Source organism: Vanessa cardui, chromosome 29 (assembly GCF_905220365.1).
Source record: "Vanessa cardui chromosome 29, ilVanCard2.1, whole genome shotgun sequence".
Taxonomy (NCBI): Eukaryota; Metazoa; Arthropoda; class Insecta; order Lepidoptera; family Nymphalidae; genus Vanessa; species Vanessa cardui.
In genome coordinates, this window is record NC_061151.1 from 372,518 (window position 1) to 396,449 (window position 23,932).

The 23,932-nt window shown below is 34.0% G+C and overlaps 1 protein-coding gene across 5 annotated transcripts in view; it reads right to left on the reverse strand.

Moving 5' to 3' along the window:
* The window catches only part of LOC124542015 (fasciclin-3), a 163,954-nt gene that overhangs the window by 19,598 nt on the left and 120,424 nt on the right, over positions 1 to 23,932 (reverse strand). The gene's annotated exons all lie outside the window — the stretch shown is intronic.

The window sequence follows — 23,932 nt, forward strand, 5'->3', positions numbered from 1 at the left end:
TTTAAAATATAAACGCAAAGCTACAATTGAATCGGATGTATATGATACTGAGAAGAACCGGCAAGAAACTAACTTAGTAATTACTCTTTTCTAACATTTTTTTGCTTACCTAAATATAACAACAGATGTAGCGTAACATACTCCAATACTTTAAATACCAAACATATATATAAATGTTTAGAAATCAATTATTTCAAGTCATAGGTATTTGTTTAATTGTATTCAATGTTAATTATAAACAAAGTATATTTGCACACGTGTAACAAAAACACTTAGTCGTAATAGCCGCCCTATTACCTAAAGACATCTGTTTCAAACTGCACGGAAAATCAGTTCTCGCTATCCGCGTTCATCCGGATGTAACCGCTTCGAACTGGTTGTAACAGCTTTTAACCGGTTTCAAACGCTCTGTACGGGATTGCTTCCAGAGATTATATTCAACCGGGCGGATTTAAATGAAGTTGGAATTTAAATTTGGAATGTTCAGTTCATTTAATTTAAATAATAGCGTTGAAATGATTATATTGTCTTAATAATTTCAGTTAATAATGTTTTAATAACGAATATTACTTAACTAACTTTAAGATACTTTATATAATTGCTCAATTAGCCGGTGAGCTAGTCGTCAAATTACAGAATCTATTAACTATTATAACCAAATAAATATTTATTTTTTACAATAACAGATTCTGTAATTTATTTTATAAATAAAATATTATATCTATATTCATATTATAAACGTGAAAGTAACTCTGTATGTCTGTCGTGTCAACGGCCAACTGCTGAAGCAAATTTGATGAAATTTATAAAGAAACAAATTTGAACCAAAGCGAAGGTCATAGGATATTTTTTATGCCCAATACGTGATGATGAGAGTCCTTTAGCGAAGCCGCAGGGGACAACTGTTATATCAGACGAATTTTAGAAACGAGCTACAAACATTGTCGTTAAGGTTCTCGCCCAACTGTGGGACATTACAGAGAATTCTCCACTGTAATTCCCTTCAATTATACTTAGAGCTCAGTTAAAGTAAGTCAAAGCTCTTGCTCCTTTAAAAAGGTTTTAATATTAAAACATTTTCAAGAAAGTACCCGTTCAATATTTTCTGGTTTCAATTTAATATCAAGTTACGAATAGAATGTTTAATATTCCGCCTCGGATTGTCTGCGTGGAAGTTCCAGATCCTGTTGTCTATCAAATATTTATTTCGAATGTTGCATCTTATTGCGTTCGCTACTCACGTGAAGTAAAATTTAGAAATCGTATCGGAGATACAAAGGGAAATTGATATTTTATGTAGAGCATGAACTATGCAAACGTGCTTATGTATTCCTTGTGTGTAGTGTTTATTAAATAATACCATATATTGTCACAGACCGTCACAAACACACAGGGTACCGTAGAAAATCAGCGTTGGGTTAGGACACGTTAATTATCATTGTTTTGTTTTGTTGTTGTTTTTTTTTAGATTAAGTTAGTCAGTAGTTAGTTATAATTAGTTCATATGTTTTTTTTGTTTTTGTTGTATTTTTTTTATTTTTTTATTCTTTTGTGTCTCGTATCGTATTAAACATTTCTTTCCTTCTTTCTTTATATTGTATTATTAAATAGTGTAAAAGAAAGTAGTTTACCGCTGTTTGCTCTATGTATAATTAGATCTTTAAAATTACGCAACGGATTTTGATGCAGTTTTTAATAGATAAGGTTTTTGTATATAATACATGAACAATATGGTAAAGAAACACTGATAGTTTTAGATGTTTCTAATGTGATGTCGTATATAAATAAATTCTGTATTGTATCTAGTATCAGTATTGCACCCGTGCAAGGTGGGGCGAGTCGCTAGATTTACATACAATTCAAATATGATTATTTATTTTTATTTACGTTTGTTTTTATTTAGTTGTCTTTTCTATTTACCAGCGGAACCCTGCAACGAATTCTAATAAGTGTCGCGACAATTGATGAAAAAACACCGCCCCTATTACATCAGACAATCAGAGGAGATGACGCGGAACAGTGGACGAGTGGAGCTGCCATTATACTATAATTATTTATACATTACACATTGTAAGTCTATATTATTATAAACTATAATATATGTATAAGAAAGTCCGTTGTTGTTGGTTTGTCTAATCATGTGTTACTTAATAGCGCAATAGCTGGACAGATTTGGATACAATTTATAAAAGAGATAGCATATATTTTATATGAGTTAGAGGCTAAATCCCTAGCTGGTCGAGTCAGATTGTGTACTGAGCACCAATTTGAGGAACTAAGATGATTCATCCCTTGTAAATTTAGTTACAATGACTCTTTCGATTTTAAAACAGTAACACAACAATACTAAGTGTTTCAGTTTGGCGGTAGAATGTTTTATGAGTGTATATACCCAGGCGGGCTGGCACAAAGCCTATAAAGAATTATAAATAATACTATATAGCTTATCATCAGGTGGCCTACCGGTTAACCTAGATATTACGTAAGGCAAAGCAACTGTTAATTAACATTTTATAAAGAACATATAATTATAGATAATCAACATTTTAATTTATTTAAAAAAAAAAACAAGCGTCAAATAGACATAAGTTAAAATTGTTACAATAGGCTATTTGACAATGCGAATAATAAATTGTGAATTATTGTAATCAGTGTATATTATGAGCTTAAAAATGGTTATTTACTAACGAAACTTGAAAATAATACTTAATTTATTCAAAAATCAATAAATAAAAATGCATTTTTTCAAACATTTGTCACGTGACACAAAACGCTTTTGATTGGCCAGGCGCGTTATTTAAATATGGAATTTCTAATATGATATGTTTCGGCAAATATGTACTAGAAATAAAAAATCGACTTTTAAAGGGTTCCTTAAACTCTACTAAATAATATAAAATGGATTTTAAAAACCAGTCAAATAGCCTATTATAAAATATAAACGGACGGATTCCCCTGTCCTTTTATGATAGGAGATCGTCGTCAAAATGGCCGTCTCTATTAGAACGAATGGGATCTACGAAGATCAAGTATTACGGAGGTCGCGTTTAACGTACTATTCGAAATAGTTAACTGACTTAGTGAAATAGTTACGATACGATATCATTGATATTTATTATCATTAAGTGTAGTGTCGATGTTAGCTGTATGTGGGCATCAATTGAAAATTGAAATATTCTATGCATTTGAATATGCTGTTTAAAAAATATTAGGATTTACATGCAGCATTTCGCAGCATCAGATGCAGCATTTTTATATTTAATTTAAAAAAGTATTTCAGGCAAATTATCTGCCTGACGGTAAGTGATCACCAACCCAGACATTGGAACTTCAAGAAATATTAATCATTGATCAAATCACAAATGCATGACAAACTTTAAGATGAAGCCGTATGACCCAAGCCTGAATTTACGCTGGCTTTCTAAACAAGAGCTGAGATGGCCCAGTGGTTAGAATGCGTGTATCTTAACCGATGATTTTGGGTTCAAAACCAGGCAACCACCACTGTATCTATGTGCTTAATTTGTGTTTATAATTCATCTCGTCCTCGGCGGTGAAAGAAAACATCGTGAGGAAACCTACATGTATATAATTTCATTGAAATTCTGCCATATGTGCATTACACCAAACCGCATTAGAACAGCGTGGTGGAATTTGTTCCAAGCCTTTTCTTAATGGGCGAGGAGGCCATTAGCCCAGCAGTGGGAAATTTACAGGCTGTTACATTACTTTTTTACTTTTATACTTTGTTGATGTAGACTGATATAAGCACTTTTGAATATTCCACTGAGAAGAACCGGTAAGAATCTGAGTAGTTACTCTTTTCTTAATTTATTTACAGAGTATGTCAAAAAAATACAATTAAATGTATATATAATATGTATGTCCTGCTATAAAATCAAGAAATACTATATCCCTATATATTTAACAGCATATGCAAAGGATTATCAAAGTACATGTGAATATATCTAGTGTAGACTTTACGGTCTACTAGATCTGATAAGGTTAACTTCAGAGCTTAGAGCTTACGCTAAAAGCTTCGGACGCTTTGACTTAGCAGAAGCTTTCATTTACCTATTAAACGGCTGTTTTATTTATAACATATATGGCTTGGTATATGAACTTGTTGTATGGGAAATTTTAATTGTTTATATAATTACTTATTTGCTATCAATTTCCTATTGTAGCTGAGATGGCCCAGTGGTTAGAACGCGAGCATATTAACCGATAATTACGATTACGGTTCAAACCCAGGCAAGCAGCTGTGAATATTCATATGCTTCATTTGTGTTTACAATTCATCTCGCGCTCGGCTGTGAAGGAAAAAATCATGAGGAAATAAATAATTTCATAGATATTCTGCCACAAGTGTATTCCACAAAGACGCATTGTAACAGCGTAAGTGGAATATGTTCCAAACCGATGCACACGTTCTAACCACTGGGCCATCTCCGTTCTATAAGTTTGTATAATCTATATATATATATATATCTTAGTTGTAAGTACGCTTATCTAATATAAATAAAATTGATATAAATAACCAGCGCTACCCCACGAGGGCGACCGCGTAATGGAAACGAATCATCCAACGCGAATTACAACGCTCACAATTGGCCTCGTCCTCGGGGAACTTCCATTAATTTTGTTATAAGAATTGATCATTACAAACATACTGAGCTTTCTGATAGGACATTTGTTACGAGCAAATCAATAACCAAAATAACTTTATCCATTGGTCGTTTAAATATGTATTTCTAGAACCAGAAGTAGAAAGTAGGTTAACCTCTAAAACAATTATCTTTAATTTACAATAACAATCAATCTACCACAATACAATAACATTTAGTCTACAACACAAATAACTATCAATAATCACATAACACCGTAATAATTATAATTGCCATTCTCAATGTGTCAACTACGAATCTCCCGCCTTTTTTTTAAGGGAAGTTGTGTGACTTGACGCAGATGTTGCTTGTTTATTCCAACAGTATAATATAAACTTTAGTGCTGTATATATGTTTTCATGTTCCCTTATATGATTTAAAAAGTACATCAATTAATTTATTTTGACTTATGTAATCAATGTTGTTTTGTTTTAAATTTTTTGTAATTATTTTTTTAAATTCTTTATGTAACTTTGATTTACAAAATAAATAACAGAACTACAGAAGACATTCCACTTCGAAAAACAGCTGACTATAAATGTACAGTCGGGGTAAGAAAAGATTCGTCACCTTAAGATCTATTTTCGTGTGCTCAGTGTGAACGATAATCTGCTTTACCGATCGAGCATATATGACACTGACAGACATATTCTGACAATTCAGTAGAAGATATCATATCTAATATATAACTAGACGTAGCCAAAGATGTTGTTACACTATTTTGAACCGAGTTATACTATGTGAGTTTAATTTTATATAGTTGTCAGTGTAGTGCTTTAGTTACAAAAGGTACTAAGAGCTTAGAGTCGATAAAAGAATTAGTTTGAAAACTGACGAAGGTTTTCCTACTCTGACTGTACATTCTATGTAAGAGTCTTGAATTCCAGATATATAAAGTGGCCCTGTGTAAACTAAGACTGTGATCCTCATACTTCAAAGCTGAGCTCAACTTGATCTCGCCGGGTATATCGACAGATGACTTTTACAATTGAACACTTTATTTCAAAGTTTTAATATGAAAACAACAAAATTGTTTGCAACTGACTGACGAGACAGAGAGCGTTAATTAATAATAATCGTTATTGCATACTATAAAACAAAGTCGCTTACCACTGTCTGTCCCTATGTATGCATATTTTTTTTCTATAATTATTTAGGGACTTTTTACACAGTATATGTCAGTCCCATCGTGCCCTAATCTGAGTTTAGTAACATATTAATAAAATTACTGCATCTCAATATATGCATATGTATGTCTTTAAAATTATACAACGGAATTTGATGCGGTTTCAATAGATAGAGTAATTCGAGAAGAAGGTTTTCGTATGCAATACATGGATAATATAGTAAGGGAACACTGATAATATTCGATATTTCTAATGTGATGTCGTAAATAAACAAATTCCGTAGTATATTTAGTATCAGCATTGCACCCGTGCAAAGCCGGGGTGGGTTGCTAGTATATTTTAAAACAGGCTAACGTTTCTCTATCCATCTGAAGGTGGTCCATTCAATATACCACATACACCAAAGGATGGAGTGTCATAATTTTGGTAAGTCAATATGTGTAACCATTATGTATCAAATCAATTCAAATCAAAATAAACTTTGTTCAAGTAGGCTTTTACAAACACTTTTGAATCGTCATTTTACAATTAAGTGAAGCTACCACCGGTTCGGAAAGTAGATTCTACCGAGAAGAACCGACAAGAAACTCAGTAGTTACTCTTTTTTAACATTTAAAAATACAAAGTCATGTTAGTTAAATATAATTATTTAAATTAATATATCCTGCGTGGAAGTCAACAGGTATTAGCTCCATGCTTTTTTATCATCTATAAAATCTTGTATTGAATAATATGTTTTTTCTACCAATGTATTTTTCACAAACGATTTGAATTTACTAAACGGCAAAGTTAAAAATTTCTGCGGAATTTTATTATTTTATTATAGAAGCGTATTAAATAGATACTTTAATTTATATACGACAGCGAATAGCAGACGATCGTTCTTTGTACAGCGTTAATATAACTTCCAAGCGCCTCGTTTGTTGAAGCAAGCGACGCCGGAGGGCGAGCTTATCGCCCAATAAAGTGAAGCCACAGGCAATTATGGACACCCACTGGTTATACTGCGAGACTGGTGTGATTTAGCATCTACAGCGTGAACTAGTTATATTTCATATAACAAAATTGTAGTGTCTGTTTGTAATATTAAAATATCCCTTTTGTACTCAATGCATGTGTATGTATACATGGTGTATATACCAAAATAACATTTTTTACAATTTTCTCGGTCGGTCTGTCTGACGGCTGAACCGATTTTGACGGGACTTTCACTGGCAGATAACTGATATAATAAGGAGTAACTTAGGCTAGAATAATATTTTTTTTGTTAATTTCAAACGCGTACAAGGTCGCGGGCACAGCTTGTTATTTATATATTCTTAAGGTCAATGTCAAAAATTATAATTGCTAATTTAATGACTATGATAATTCATTCCCTATTAGGACAGCTCTATCAATCTACATTATCTATATTAATATTATAAATGTGAAAGTCAGTCAGTCTGTCTGTCGCTGTTTCACCACAATACCGCTAAACCGATTTTGATGTAATTTGATATGAAGCAAACTTGGACTCCAAGAAAGGGGATACTAGTCTTATATAGATAAGTATATAATAATACTCGGTGGTAGGTCTCTGTGCAAACCCGAATACTCATCAGATATTCTACCGGCTAATAAAAATTATAGTATTTTTGTTTCTGTTTGAAGACACGAGGAACATAACATCTTAGTCCGTGAGGTTGGTGAATCATTGAAAATGGAGTGTTAACAAAATGGTGAGCTCCAACCATCAGGTGGCCCATGGAATAAGCATTTAGATACAAGAAATTAATGTATACCGTTATAAAAATTAGTGAGCCAGTGTATTAAAATACAAGATGTAGCCAAGAATCCAAGATATATAACTCTTAAATTAAACACAGCAATTCATCTCTGCGTATTCCCCGAGGCAATTCGACACACCCTTTATTACAAAGTCTCCAATTTTATTAAGTAACGATACAGTATTTGCAATTAGGGTTGTGGGGACGAGGGATGAATATATTATTGGGGTTGCTTTGAGGTTTTTGTATGAATATTAAATGTGAGTTGATTGCTTGGACTTCATACATTATATACATATATAGTGGACATCTCGATAACTCGTTTGTGAAGTTTATTAAGTGTTGATTAATGGAAGTTGACTGCTATTGGTTATGGGAAAATTGATGGCTAATTTTTGTTTAATTGATATAACGGTTACTGGTGTTGTGGGTAAGCTGATACCAATTAATTTTCCTTATTAATAGTCATAAGGTCAAGCTGTGACCTTGAGAAACTAAAACGTAGGTTCAAGTGAAAAATCTTGGTGCCAACTCGCATAAGTATAATTACTACATAGTATAAAACAAAGTCGCTTACCGCTGTCTGTCCCAGTGTATGTTTAAATCTTTCATACGCAACGGATTTCGTATTATATTGTATTTTTAATAGATAGAGTGATTCCAGAGGGTTTTGTATACAATACATGGACAGTATAGCAAAGAAACGCTGTTAATTTAAGAAGTATCTAATGTGATGTCGTCAATAAACAAAGTAGTATATTGTATAGTATATGTATGTGTATATGTATAGTATGGGTCGCTAGTTATTACTAAATATACTATATTTACTTAACAAACTCATCAGATGATGTCATTCTGACGATTACGGCGCCGATCTTAAGGGAAGTCACCTACGTACGCTCAAAAACTATAAAAATAAAAATACTGGCGATCCATAATAGCGATGATCAGATTATTGACAAACTGGCCAGATATGATTAAGACCAATTGACTAATCCATGATGACATTCCTGACGTCACCAATGCGCCGCCAACCTTGGGAACTAAGTTGTCACGTCCTTGTGCATATAGTTACACTGGCTCACCCTAACACAACAACACTAAGTACTGTTATTCGGTGGTAGAATATCTGATGACTGGGTGGTACTTACATTTGATATAACAATTATAAATCATATGATATAACAAGGGCAAGGTGCCGAGATGACCCAGTGGTGAGAACGCGTGCATATTAACCGATGATTACGGGTTCAAACCTAGGAAAGCACTAATGAATATTCTAAACTTACAGGCTGTTATTGTTGAAAGGACACGCTTATATAATAAATTTAAAATATACAATTGGTATACACAAAGAGCACATAAGCATATATAACATATAGTATGTTTTCTCCTTCGATTTAACACTTCATTGTTCCAGACGAAATTAATTATGAGAATAGTTGAAGTATAATTATATTTCTAAGTAATTAAGTCTAGATAGTCCGGGCTGTATAGACAGATAGACTAATATATTCAATTCTGGGTGGATGGACCGTGACCAGAGATAATTAAGTGTGGTGTCCATATTTATACGGTTTTGTGGGATAATTGTAATTGTGTTATATTAGTTGTATATTATTTAACACATAAGGCATATTACTAAATACATAATTATATTAATGATAAAAATGCGTGAATTTATTTGTTTATTTATTGATTTTTAGGCTAATTAAAATGCTTTATTGACATACTCTGTTAAGGCATGACAAAGAGTAACTATGTATACCTATTGAGTTTCTTGCCAGTTCTTCTTTGAGCTAACATTGTGAAACGTTAATAGCTTTATATTGTAATTAATACATTGGTAAAAAAATTATATTATTCAACAAATTTAACTAACATAACTGCATTTCAAAATGTTGAAATCTTCTCGACAGAATCTACTTTTCGAACCGGTGGTAGCTTCACTTAATTGTAAAATGACGATTCAAAAGTACCTGTAAAAGCCTACTTGAATAAAGTATATTTTGATTGAAGGTAAAATTTTGCAAAATCCAAAATGTCAACATACGACATATGTCAACATATATGACACGGCGCATCAGATGCAAGCGTTACCATTGTGATATCTAATTTTATAATATATGCACCCCCTGGCGATGAGCTCACCACAAATCGGGAGGGTTGAACGAGATACGAATGAGCGGTTATTGATGGAGAAATTTGCATCGCGTAATTACAATAAAAAATGTTATATATTACCACTTAAAAGATATTACACTTTAAAATTATGCAGCGTGATGTTTTCACTTCTCACTCGAGAAACGCTGACGACTTATCATTTGAAAGATTAAACGTTATTATTATTATGGTCAACCTCGCATTACAACCTACAACAACAACCTGTAAATTTCCCACTGCTGGGCTAAGGCCTCTGCTCTTTAGGAGAAGATTTGGAACATATTCCGCCGCGCTGTTCCAATGTGGGTTGGTGGAATTCACATGTGGTAGAATTCCATTGATATTAGGTACATGCAGGTTTCCTCACGATGTTTTACTTCACCGCAGACTTAAATTATAAATACTAATTAAGCACATGAATATTCAGTGGTGCTTGCCTGGGTTTGTACCCCCAATCATCGGTTAACATGCACGCGTTCTAACCACAGGGCCATCTCGGCGTAAGTCGCATAAAAATTTGACATTTCACGATCGTGTCCTGCGGTGAGTTTCAAGTCGGCTTTAACAAATGGCTGAACATATTTGAATGAAATCTACTTTATAGATAGATAATGTCTCCATCAATTTGTTTGTATCAAGGATAGTCTAAGTTGATTTGAATCTTATAGGGGCAGGGAATATGAAATCAAATTTAAAGTTTTATTAAGGAACAAACATACTACTTTTTAAATAAACGCTATAATAGTAATTATTACTAACTAGTACTCGAAGGTTTTAGGTATTAAAAAAAGTATTCTACGTCTTTATTGGAGTATGAGCTTGCATTATGGCAAATCTAATCAAATTTATTTCAGTGGTTTAGTCGTGAAAGCATGACAGAATGACAGCATTGCATTCGCATTTATAATATAACTATAGATTAAAACCAATCCCAAAAAACTTTAACAATTAAAGCTGATGGAAGTATATACAAATATAACATATTACATATAACAACGCCTAACCTCTTTAATAATTCTTATTGTTGTCTCTTACCATTTTCTATGCGGTTGTCAATTTATTATGTCACTTGCATTTTTTTCAATAAACCGTTTTAATTGTTGTACTCTAATATTATTTCTACAAAAGCAAATAATAATTCATTTACAGAGAATCATAAGTAATAAACGGTCATATATAAAAACTACTTTAAATATTCCCGAGCGTCACCCGTGTATCATGGTCACCCCATGTATAATCCCTTCAAACAAGATCCCCACATAGCAAATAATATACGCTTATTTGCTTGGAGATTATCTCTCAAGCGGCGCGTGTCCAATTACTTGTTTTCAAATGATGGTCACCCTCTATTGTCACTTTGACAGGATACTTCAAGTGGCATTTTGTTTTTTTTTTATGGGATTTTGGCGAACGTCTATTCTGTACAGATAATGTATGGGGATGATCTTTTGTGTCGCTTTGAAATGTATAGCGAAGTGTCGTAACGGTCTGTTACGTAACGGCTGAACAATAAATTTAACTATGCTTTATGATTATAAATTAAAAATATCTTACGATTAATTTGAATAATCTTTAAAATTAAAATAAAAATGTATTTGTAAAAAGTAAAAATAAAACACATTATTAATAAATATTTTATTTAGATGGCCCAGTGGTTAGAACGCGTGCATTTTAACCGATGATTGCGGGTTCAAACCCAGGCGAGCACCACTATATATGTGCTTAATTTGTGTTTATAATTTATCTCGTGCTCGGCGAAGGAAAACATCGTGAGGAAACCTGCATGTGTCTAATTTCATCGAAATTCTGCCACACGTGCTTTCACCAACACGCATTGGAACAGCGTGGCGGAATATGTTGCAAACCCTTTCCTTAATGGAAAAGGAGGCCTTATCCGAGTAGTAGTACACTTTACTCTTTTTTTACTATATATTTAAACATTCTCCGATACCTTTGGTAATGTTTTATCTATATTGGTTTAGTTCAGTAGATTTTCTCGGTCATTCTCATTACAAAAAACGTCGCCATTTTACGCGAATACATATCAATAGCATCGCTAATATATGCATGTCGTATGAATGTAAACTCAAAAACCGCTGAGCACGTGGTACATCAACAATCAAACATCGAACCCTCTTTTATTTAATCCGGATAAAAAATAATCCAATAAACAAATGCTACCGTGCACCCCGGTTCTCAACTGGTCTTTGTGTCGCAACAGACAGATGTGGTTACGGTCGGGTTTCTATATTTTTTGTGTGATTAACAAGCAAGATTAGTTTAATTGTGGTGTCTCTCCCTTCTGTCGAGCCGAGATGGCCCAGTGGTTAGAACGCGTGCATCTTAACCGATGATTTCGGGTTCGAACCCAGGCAAGAACCACTGAATATTCATGTGCTTAATTTGTGTTTATAATTAATCTCGTGCTCGGCGGTGAAGGAAAACATCGTGAGGTAACCTGCATGTGTCTAATTTCATAGAAATTCTGCCACATATTCCACCAACCTGCATTGGAGTATGTTCCAAACCTTATACTCAAAGGTAGAGGAGGATTTAGTCCAGCATTAGGAAAGGCTTTATTGGCTATTGTTGTTGTTGTCTCTCTCTTAAGGGATGAAATATTCAATAAGATAAAATATATTTGAAGACCTCGACCTGTACACCACTCCGAGGTCCCGGGTTCGTCCGGCCGAGTCGATGTAGAAAATTCATTAGTTTTCTATGTTGTCTTGGGTCTGGGTGTTTGTACCGTCGTTCCTTCTGATTTTCCATAACACAAGTGCTTTAGCTACTTACATTGGGATCAGAATAATGTACGGGATGATGTCCAATATTCATATCACTATTATGAGAGCTGAGAGGGCCCAGTGGTGAAAATTAGTGTATAAAGTTCAAAACAAAATAAGTTATGAGAAAAGGTGCTACAATTAATAATCTATATTAATATTATAAATGTGAAAGTAACTCTCTCTGTCTGTCTATTCGTAAATCTACTGACGAAACCGCTGAACTGAACATGATGTAAATTGGTATGAAGCAAACTTGAACTTCAAGAAAGGGCCATAGGGTACTTTTTTGCCTGACACATGACAACCAACACACTAAAACGAGCGCAGGCGCGGCCGACTACTAGTCGTATATCATATCAGCATTATTGGCGCAATGGCTTACAGGTTATTTTGAAATGTAAAGAGTCACAGGTTTGATGCTGACCTGGCTCACTATTTTCGTCTCCACTTTAGCACAAGCTTTAAGCTTAATTCGAGTGGAAAATACTAATTTCTTAAAAAAATATATACATGTATATGTTGGACAATATATCCAAGTGTTCAGTTTCATTTTTTTTTACATTTTTAATGTGACGTAACTTCCCGATCGAACTTAGCGATATCTCTAGAAATGTCTGTATGTCTTCCTGTTTTTTATACAAAGTTAATAACCCGACGCATTAAACGAATGTGTTCCTTATTACATTATATATAAGCGACAATATTGTACGCGTTGATATTACACGCTTCAAAGACAGGGGGAAAGGGTATCCGGAATCAGTGTACTGGAAGTTATAGGTTGTTGATGTTGTACGTATTTGTTAGAGTTTTATCACTTTCGGGCGATCTTTAGAATGTTTATGAATGAAGGTTGCATATCAAATGGAATGAAAACGTCGATGATTTCTTGGTTTTGACATGTATCTCGACTCTATTACCTGCCACGGGTACCAGCAGTGATTCACAGCCAGAATAGGTAACTTATATTATCAGGCAGGATATATTACAAACGTATATAATTGTATGTAACTAACATGACTATATTTTGAAAAAGAGTAACTGAGCTTCTTGTCGGTTATTCTCGGTAGAATCTACTTTCCGAACCGTTGTTAAATGAAGATTCAAAAAGTGCTTATAAATGCCTACTTGAATAAAGTATATGTTGATGATTTTAATTTTTGATTATCATTTGTTGCATTTCTATGCACTTTCCTTGTAATCTACTAGATATCGCCCGCAGAATCATTCGCGTTTTAGGGCCCTAGTCCTCGAAGATCAAAATTGCTTTACACCAAAATTCATCAAATTCGGTTTATTCGTTTGTGCGTGATAAAGCGACAGACAGTTACTTTCACATTTATAATACTAATATAGATAAATATAGTTTTATTGAATTAATGTTAAAAGTATATAAATAGGTTTTCTTTAAGTCTATTATATTCTTGATAGCATATTACAGAGTTATATGTTCAATAAAAATAAAATTCGTTACTACGAAGCCTTTGTGAAAATTCAAAATCTTTCATTCAAACAAAGAAATTTTTCCGAAGACATTCGAGAGTCGATTTTCTATTTTCTTGATGGGAATAAATTTAGCTTCATTGAGCCGTGAGGCGGGATTCCATCACACCGACGTGTAACCCTCAAGAAACTGGCCTTTTTAAATATACCTACCGACCCGCTGGTCCGATAATACTCTCAGGATCGCCGAAAGAAGCTGGATGAGGGACGCAAAGGACCGAACAACGTGGCACGTTCTGGGGGAGGCCTAAGCCCAGCAGTGGACAGCATACCATATATAAATATTAACCATTCCTTACATTGCCAATACGGCACAAACCTTTCGAACTAAGACGTCGCTTACGCCTGTTGTTACACTAACTCGGTCGCCGTTCAAAGCAAAACACAATATTGAATACTGTTGTTTGGCGGTAGAATATTTAATAAGCGGATGGTACCTACCCGATGATGTATAAAGTTATGTTATTTTAATACAATTAAATGTATATAATATAGGCTAAAAGTTTTAGCTGCATTCTTTTTTATCATATATATAATGTTGTATGAAATAATTAAAAAAAATCTTTAAATATAGTAATAATTAAGAACTGTCTGCAGTGCGTATTATGTGATTACTAGTTGTCATGTGTTAGGCAAAAATAATAGCCTATGTCCTTTCTTGAAGCTCAAGTTTGCTTCATGTCAAATTTCATCAAAATCGGTTCATTGGTTTGATAGTGAAGCGACAGACATACAGAGTTACTTTAACATTTATATATATTAGTATAGATGCTCCTTCGATTGAAATAGGGTCGAACAAAGTATCGCGAGCTTATTCGTATTACTCTTCGGTGTGAGAACGTTCCTAAATGTATATAAATTATTCTGTTCAAGACAAATAGATAGCTATCGATTTCAAATCTTTTAACGATATTCCTTAAAATTCGCGAGAAAAATGTTTATGTTAAACACGTAAATTGCACTCACATTTTTAAAGTTCGAATTTATAAATAAAAATACATTGACGACAAACTTGGAAAATTTGCTTATAGTACAGCCTGTAAATTTACCACTGTTGGACTAAGGCCTCCGCTCTCTTTGACGAAAAGGTTTGGAACATATTCCACCACGCTGTTCCTTTGTGGATTGTGGTATGTGGCAAAATTTCGTTGAAATTAGAGACATGCGGATTTCCTCACGATGTTTTCCTTTACCACCGAACTCAAGATGCATTATAAACACATATTCATCATCATCATCAGAATTTAAACTTTTGAAACGTCAACTGCTGTACATAGTTTCTCCCCCAAAGATCGTCACAAAGATCGGTCTTGTGCAGCCCGTAACCAGCGGCTTCCCACGACTTCACCGAATCATCTGACCACTTTGGCCACATATTACGCACATGAAAATTCAGTGGTGCTTGCCTGGGTTTGAACCCGCAATCATTGGTTAACTTCAATCAAATTTTGCCTCATGCCCATTTAGCTTGGAATCTCTAAGACCTCAAACGAAGAGGAGCCCTAAGCCCAGCAGTGAGACATTTATAACATCGCTCTACTTTTATATAAGACGTAGTCATTACAATTATCATAGGAAGTCGCTTCAAGCACACTCGAGCGATCAAGCGAAGCGAAAATAAGTACAGTTACACACGTACAACATATATTAACATATACTCAACACTATATGTTATAATATTGTACGTGCCTGAACTATATTTGATGACATTTAGAAAATAGTAAGCGTGAATCCTAAAAAGTTTTGTGTGCCATAAATTAGTTTTGATGACATTTAGAAAATATTAAGCCTGAATCCTAATAAAGGGGAGAAAGGTTTGTGTGCTATAAATTAGTATAAGCTTCACCTAAAATTGTTCAGTGGTTTTTTCGTGAAAGAACAACAGATAGACAGACAGTTATTTTCATAATATTAGTATCATCATAGTTATCACGCTATCTTACGGTAAAGCTAGTACATACTATAAATGTAAATTAATGTTTTTTGGTTCCTAACATATTCTTATAGCATTGTGATGTATCACCTCAAAAGAAATACTATAGAAAGAATTACTTATAACTATATTTTAAGGGATTACTTAATATTCATGTTTAACTCTCTAATTCAGTCCAAAAGAGTGCACGCGTCGAGTCGAGATGGCCCAGTGGTTAGAACACGTGCATCTTAACCGATGATTGCGGGTTCAAACCCAGGCAAGCACCGCTGTTTCATGTGCTTAATTTGTGTTTATAATTCATCTCGTGCTCAGCGGTGAAGGAAAACATCATGAGGAAACCTGCATGTGACAAATTTCATAGAAATTCTGCCACATGTGTATTCCACCAACCCGCATTGGAACAGCGTGGTGGAAAATTGTCCAAACCTTCTCCTCAAAGAGAGCCAGCAGTGGGAATTTACAGTCTGTTGTTATTGTTTTTGTTGTTGTTGAGTGCACGCGTTGGATCAAACCTGCGACTTACATCGTCAGTAAACCACTGCGCTATCGACGCTGAACTAGGAAATGTAGAAATATTGATTACAAGATACCATAAGACGACATGGTGATAGGACTTGGTGATTGGTGTTAGGACTAGGTACCGGCAACTCCTCAGATATTCTACAGCCAAACAACAGTACTCAGTATTTTTGTGTTTCATTATAAATGGTGAGTGCGCCAGTGTAACTACAGGCAGAAGGGACATTACATCTTAGTCGGTGGCACATTGGTGATTAGTAATAGTTAATATTTCTTACTATGTCTATGGGCGCTGGTGCCCACTTACCATCGTCAATATATGATCCAAAAAAGACAATTCGAAACACTTAAACAACCCCAAGGCCGATCCGATCTGTTCCGATCACTGAGACTAATATACCGGCTTAACATCTAAGTATCACTAAGGAAGTCATAAGTACTCTATAGATCAGTGGTTATTTACGACTCTGTATTGTATTCGCTTCCTGTTCGGAGCGTTTTGTCTACGGCGCAAGGGAGCGGAGTCTATCGTTATTTATTGCGACATTTTTTTTTATGTGATAGATATTGAGGGGCCTGACCCTATGCTTTCGTGTCACAGTCATAAGATAACTACCGAGTTTATTGCCGGTTCTTATGTGTAGAATCTGTATTCCGAACCGGTGGTAGTTTTACTTAATATAGTTGTTAAATGACGATTCAAAGCGGTTGTACAATCTTACTTGAATAAAGTATATTTTGATTTTTTTTTATATTGACTGACGAGACTTGTCTTGAGAACCGAGATGGCCCAGTGGTTAGAACGCGTGCATCTTAACCGATGATTTCGGGTTCAAACCCAGGCCAGCACCACTATAGTCCATTCCAATGACAAAAGGAAACATTCAAAACATACCGTATTTTTCAATATCACAAGTGTTTTGTTGATAATTCCACTATAAGATTAACTACAAACAGTTCTTGATTAATATATCTTCATTTGTAATACAACAATATTTCACTAAACTACATAGATCCACTTTAATTTCACTTCCAAAGTAACGAAAACAGTTTTGTCGACATTCAAGACGCCATTTCTCGATGACGAACATTAAAAATAGAGGCCTCAACTAGGCATGTTCGCTAAACGAATGAAGACGAATGAATTTATACAGATAAAAAATATATTATTTTAGTTTTAAAATTCATTATAGATATTTTTTTTAAATATATTTATTTAATTGGTTGTAATATATAATATGAATTATTTATTAGAAACGTAAAAAGTTACCTAACGATAGATAAAAAAGTTTTTTTTATACAGTAAGGTTTTTACATAAAAATAATATTTTTACCAAAAATGTTAAAAGAATTATTTTACTTAAAAATAATCTCTTATCTCGAAATGTAGATCAGTTTTGTGCATAGCAATTTTATAGTTTTGAAAATAATACAATGTTAAGAAAGACATTCGTCTCTCATCTTTCGTATCATGTGTACGGATGCATATTCGGAATTCTCTGAAGTTTTTTATTACGACCTGACTTTGTTAAAACGGAAAATTACTTTTAAAATCAAAAAAAATATATCGTTCTTTAGCATTAATTACCCATTCATTCAATTATTTTCACCTCACTAGTCGAACGCAAATGACATATCAATTCAAGGTCAAAGTTGTTTATTTATCTTTTCTCCTCTTCCCATTGGAATAGACTATATATATATGTGCTTAATTTGTGTTTATAATTCATCTCGTGCTCGTTGGTGAAGGAAAACATGGTGAGAAAACCTGCATGTGTCTAATTTCATCAAAATTCCGCTAGATGTGCATTCCACCAACCCGCATTTGCAGGAGGCAACCCAGTAGTGGGAAATTTACAGGCTGCTACTTTACTTTACTACTGACTGACTGTCTTACTTCGTAAAGGTATTAAGACACTCTCGGAGGGAAGAAATCTCTTAATAAGATAGACTACCTCCTTTTATTCATATGAAGTACTAGTTGGAGGAATGATGACCATGTCAAGACATGACCTTGAACATGCAATGGATAGAGAGGAATAGGACGACCAAAGACGGATGGATTGTGTGAAAGACGATATGGCTGGAAACAGTGGTGGCGCATGATCGAATCTGAATGTGGGCAAGATACGGTTTGCGAGGCCCTTTTTTGTATACTCTGATCCCATTGTTATGTTGTACTTTTTCAAATTTCGGGCGCGAGTCCCTTTGCACCACGAGGCCGTGGAGAGTGGCCCACACCACCATACCACCCACGCCTTACGCCGCCACTGGCTAGAAAGAATATTACTCGTGAGATGACGTCAGATAGGGAAGTATGGAAGAAGACGCGCTGCGCTGATCCCAAATAAAATTGGAATAAGGGCAGGTGAATAATAAAATGCTAGTTGTCACTCGCGTTTTCACTTAAAAAGTAGTTCTTGCTTGGCGTTAAAACTTGCTTCAAACTAAATTCCATTAAATTCGGTTCAGTATTTAAGCCGTAAAATAGCTAAAGGACACACAGAGTTACTTTCGAAATAATATTATAGTCTGTTTATCCTTAATCAAAACTAGTGAAGCCTAAAATCAGTAATTGAGAACAAAAGTTTATTTTATAACATAAACATCCGCTAAGAAAGGATTTTGGAAATATCAAGGCGGCATAAACGACATACCGGCCTCAAGGCTCTACACTCGGCGGTGCAAACGCTCGTGAATATAACAAAAGGTGAATCATAAAATATGTATCCATTTTTAATATTATTACGCGAACAATTATATATACATATGAAAAAATTGGATAGTCTGTTTGTATATTAAAATAACCAATTTTAAATAAATGCATATGCCATTTATTATAATTTTTGTGTCCTTCTGTCTGTACCGATTTTGACGCGATTTTCACTGGCAGATAGCCGATGTAAGAAAGAGTTAGGCTACAAGAATATTTTTTATGTTACATCAAACTCGCAAGAAACTCAGTAATTACTATTTTTCAACTAGTGATTCGGTTGGGCAAGCATAGTATGTCAGTTACCAATTAAACATTTTTATTAAGTATATATATAGTTATGGTGAATGTTTATGACATCGAGGAATCAGCGAATGAATTGTCCGTTTGCATATTTCTCGGAACCGTTTATATGTAACACAAACACACATACGAGCATTGAATTCTATGGCGTACGTGTGTATGTCCATTGTACAAGAAACGTCCGTCAGTGGCTTGTTACCGATTTTAATAACAAAGTATAGTACGACACAACTCAGATGTCGCATCGGCAAATTCAATAACACTGACTTTTGCCGATTTATACAACCAATAGAAACGGCCCCTATCGCGCCATTCGACGCTATTCGTCGCTATAGATTCTCGCGTCAAATTGACGAATATATTAAGGTCATATGATATTAAAAATTATAACATTTGTGTAAAGACAATTACATATGTGTATAATACATCCTTTATGGAAATCGACAACTATTACATTAATAGACCAAATGAAAAATAACTGTAAATTCTTATTATAAAAAAAGTATTATACCGTGATTAACAGTGGATGCATTTTTGGAAAAGCAGATGTTTTGGTTTCCTCTTCTAGAAGATCTAGTCAAAAAATTATTTTTTTATCTTTATATCGAAGCCTTCCACTGCAGTACATAATGAGTGACTCAAAAAGGCATAACAGTGAAGCTACATGCAAATTCCAAATTTAACAAATTAAATTCCCAACATCTATACTTAATAATACAAATACGAAACTGTCTGCTCTTTCACGGTCAAAACACTGTATCGAATTTGATGAAACTAGACGTGAAGCACCCTTGAACTCTAAGCCAGGACGAGGCTACTTTTTTACGTCCAACGCCTGACGATTGACCTTTAAAAAACGAGCGAAACCACGGACCATAACTAGTTTCGTATAAAACGTCCCAAAATGTGTATCATATTTCATTACAACTACAGTTCTGGGAAGTTTTAAATTCAACAGTTTTATACAAACGGTATAATACAAATACACATTTATTATACGAATTTCATATTCGATTCTCCAATTACACATTGCGACCCGACTTTACTTGTAAAACATGTGTAAAATAATTATGTAATACTAGTAGTCGCCCGCGGCTTCGCTCACATTTTAAGGGGTTGGATTTCATAAAAGTATTCTTGAAGCTCAAGTTTGAAAGAACAAATTTCATAAAATTCATTTCAGCGGTTTCATCGTGAAAGAGTGACAGACAGCGTTCCTTTCACATTTATAATATTAGTAAACTAACAGTCCAATTTTCCACTGTTGGGATAAGGCCACCTCTTCCATTAAGGAGAGGTTTCCTCACGATGTTTTACATATATATAGTGGTGCTGCCATCTCAGCTCAGCATTTATTATATTAATATATATATACATACACGTGTATAACATATTAATAGTGTTATATTCGTATCGTCCGTCAATGCGCACGCGCATTGTAACGGTATAATAACCGTGTCAAATCATTGCCACAACACGTACTTACGTGTAATGTTTGTTCGAAGAAAAAATATTCTTATTTGATAAGACGGATCCCACTGTTTGGGTTTAACCGACTGCGACGTACCGAGTAATGAGTTTAGCTGATGTGTAAAATTGATTATTACGACACTTTTGTTACGAAATAGATAGATTTAGCAAATAGGTCACCTGGTATGTGGTCACCATTGCTAATAGATATCAATGTGCCACCAACCATAAAAACTGAGATGTTACTGTTGTGCCTGTAGTTATGTTGTACTGGTTATTAATGTAAATTAAATAGTTCAATTATTTTTTCAAAGGGACCACAACAATTCAGACAATTATTTATTTCAAAAAAATGAAATTATTATCATAAATGTTTCAAAATGAAAGATGAAAAGGGTTTTTAAGTGCAGTCGTCATTTAAACTGTATTATATTTTACGGGGAAATTAATAAATATTATTTTATATAAGATTTTAAATTAACATGTTTATTTTTATTACTACAGTTATTAAAAAAGTTGTTCTCTTCGATCGATCGAAATAAGAAACATGAGAAATAAATATCCTGTTTTTAATAACAGTAATATTATCAAGAATGATTTTAAATGAAAGATGAAAAGGGTTTTGAATATTTTCCAAGAAAAGGTAAACAGCTAAGTTTCCTACTGCTAACAGACACTCCATGACAATAATTTGGTTTAAAAAGGAGAATTACATAGTGATTTACTAAGTAGCTAATGTCGAATGATATTAGATGTAAGTCCTTATGGACTTAATCAATTATTTAACCTGATAACAACACTGTACTCTTGTTATCCGGTTTGGAGGGTGAGTGAGACAGTGTCATTATATAGGGAGCTGTTAAGCTCGATAGAGAAAGCGGAATTGTCATTGGAAACATTAAAATATTGTTTTTGTTTTTATGGAATAGGTTGGCGGACGAGCATATGGGCCACCTGATGGTATATGATCACCATCACCCATTGACAATGACGCTGTAAGAAATATTAACTATTCCTTACATCGTCAATGTGCCACCAACCTTGGGAACTAAGATGTTATGTCCTTGTGCCTGTAGTTACACTGGCTCACTTACCCTTTAAACCGAAACACAACAATACTGAGTACTGTTATTTGGCGGTAGAATAACTGGTGAGTGGGTGGTACCTACCCAGACGGGCTTGCACAGAGCCCTACCACCAAGAAATATTGTGTTAAAATGATTGTACTATATTATGTTAAGTGGTTATGGTGCAATAGTTAGGTCACGTGGTCACTTCTCATCAATAGACTTGGTGACCTTATCCCATCGGTAAACCATTTACGAGCTTGAACAAGTAAAGAATGTCGCTTACTATTTCACATAAAAAAGAGGTTTAGAATCGGGTTTTATTTATATTTGCTAACTTAAAAGTTTCTTATTTAATTACGGAATTGGATATTTTTTTGGAGAGGAAAATTTTAAATATTTAAATGGGATGAAACGGCTTTCATCTTATTCAAACTGGAAGAAAAACAACACGCTTTTGAATGCCAAATTATTAATGTTTTTTTTTACAATTTCGTCAGAGTTATTTCAGTTTATTTTTGTCTTTATATCAAGAGTCACATTTCAAACCACGACTAGTCTAGGCAGGATATATAATATTACAATAGTACACGATAGTTGAACAGGAAATTAAATGCAAGCGCCTCGCTGCGTCTGTTACGTCTTCGGTTATACGACCAGTTTATATTGATATGTTTCTCTTTGACTACTTGTAGAGGTCCCTGTGTATTGTATATTTCTTAAGTTTCTAACCTTCTCCTAGAAGTGGGTAGAGGCCTTAGGCCAGCAGTGGGAAATTTACAGACTGTTAATATTGTTTATTAGATTATGTTCCACCACTCCGATACAATATGGGTTCAATTCAGGTTCTCTTCTTGGTTTTGCATCGCTGAGCTAGAAATGTATTATAAATATAAATTGCAAGTTATGAAGCCACAGAACCTACTTAGAAAATATCTTCGAGAAAATCGTTTACGATTAACGTTTCTATAATAAAATTCCAGAGATATTTTTAACTTTGTCAATTCATTAATTCAAATCATTTGTAAAAAATACATTAATTGCAAAAAGCATATAATTCAATACAAGATAATATAAATGATAAAAATTCGTATAGCTATTACTTGTTTATATAAGGCAGGATAAATTATACGTCTTTACAACTACAATTATATTTAAAATTTTGGAAGAGAGTAACCACTGAGTTTCTTGTTGGTTCCTCTCGGTAGAATTTACATTCCGAACGGGTCGTAACTTCACTTAATATAGTTTGTTAAATTATTCAAAAGAGCTTGCTGATTTTGATAGTCATAAATCTATCACCTCTCCCAAATTTAACACCCCGGATCTGCGAAGAACCGGCGAAAGAAACTCAGCGGGTTCTATTCTATATAGTTCGGTAAATTTCCCACTGCTGGGATAAGGCCTCCTCTTCCATTAAGGAGAGGGTTTAGAACATATTCCAAAATCCGTTGCATAACTTTTAAAAATCCAAGCATACCTAGGGATAGACAGTCCGGTCTTTGTTTTATAATATGTAATGATATGACGAGGAAACAAAGAAACAGTTCTCACACAAATTTAACATGAACAAGTAAAGTCACATGACATAATATATAGTGCCGTTAATATCTTTGAACGAGGAATCGTCTTCGTTTAATTTCCTGTTTGAAACCGCAAACTTTCTACAATAATCGATTTAACCGACGACGGAGAAAACGGGAGTAATGACTTTACATTCTTTGTTTCGCTTAAGTTTGTTACATTTTGGTAAAACTTTAAATAATGATTTTAGGGAGTCAATCATACCAGACCAGTAGGTAATATAGTGTATGTGCAAATCCAGGTGTATTCTGTAACGCCTCACTCATATTAAAAACCGTACATAACATTTATTATTGAACATGAAACATGAAATTAAAATAGATAGAAC